This window comes from Corvus kubaryi, unplaced genomic scaffold, assembly GCF_017639235.1.
Source record: "Corvus kubaryi isolate FWS band 111438036 unplaced genomic scaffold, C.kubaryi_AGA036_p1.0 135, whole genome shotgun sequence".
NCBI classification, from domain to species: domain Eukaryota; kingdom Metazoa; phylum Chordata; class Aves; order Passeriformes; family Corvidae; genus Corvus; species Corvus kubaryi.
Window position 1 is genome coordinate 3,084,984 of NW_024580669.1, and position 1,235 is coordinate 3,086,218.

A 1,235-nucleotide genomic window follows, 5' to 3' on the forward strand; every position below is an offset into this window, starting at 1 on the left:
GGTGCTGAAGATACTGTAATTATAACCCTTTTCAACAGCTGAGAGGAATTCGGGTGTTTCATGGCCTGGCTTCCAAACCCGGGCGGGTTTTGCAGCTGTAAGCTTTGGAAGCCGGGCTGAGCAGCTCTCCCCCTGCTGGTAATCTGTCACTGGCCTTGGCAGGTTGGAGCATCCGCGGGGACGCCTCTGGGACACCACTGGGGAGCATCGTGGGCAGACCCCGTGGCCCCTCTTCTCCCATGACTCAGGGCCACCCCGTCACCTCTCAATAACACTTCTGTCTTTTGTAAGAGGGCTGGCAGTGACCCACCTTGCAATTAGCAGGTGGTTTGGGGAGAACTGCTAATAAGCACCCTGGGAAGGCAAACCTGGGAGGGAGGCGGGTGCTGCCTTGACTCAGCGTCCTCCTGGGGTGGGGGGAGAAGGATGCTCTGGATCTGCTCAGTGGGGTTTGAAACACAGCCTTGCCTCCATTTCCAAAGATTCTTGGGGCATCCCATCCTAGATGAGCCGGTGAAGAGCCTCAGAGGGCAGATCACCACTGGTCTTAGGCTGGTGCCATCCAGTACCACCCTCTCCTTGTAAATTTTTGTATTGTCTCTGCCTTTCTGCTTCCATAAATACCTTATTACCAACCTCTTTTTCATTCCCTGCTTTTCTGGTGGGTACCACTTCGCTGGAATGTTGCAAAAGCCATAGCGGGCCACTGTCAGTCCAGAAAAAAAGGGTTGACACCCTAAAAAAATCCCAGGTTTTCACTCCTGTAGCCTTTAGCCCCTCCATCCCCCCCCCACAGGTCAGTGCCATGGGTTAGAATTTGTGCTATAGCAGCTCAAATCAGGACCTGGGGTATTATTTATCGCATTTAGTACCTGCCATCAGTCATGAAAACTTAACAAAGACCCTATTTGGTTTATCTATAGGCAGCTAAACAAACGTATCTTGCTCTCCTGTTATCTTCTTGTTAACAAAACGCTATCAGGATGTTCTAAACATCAGCATTTACTGTGCAAGAGCCCTTTATCTGGCATGATATATAGAGAGCCCATCAATTAGTGCAGGGGGCTTGGAAATACCTGCCACGCTTCGCTCAAAAGTCCCAGCACTGTCCCAGGGTTGCATCATGAGTAAATATCCCTGTGCAATTCCTGGCCTCAAGCACCCCTGAATGGGATAGGAGAGCTCATTATGAGCAGAAATAATGATAAACAGATTTTTTTCCACCCTTTTTTTTT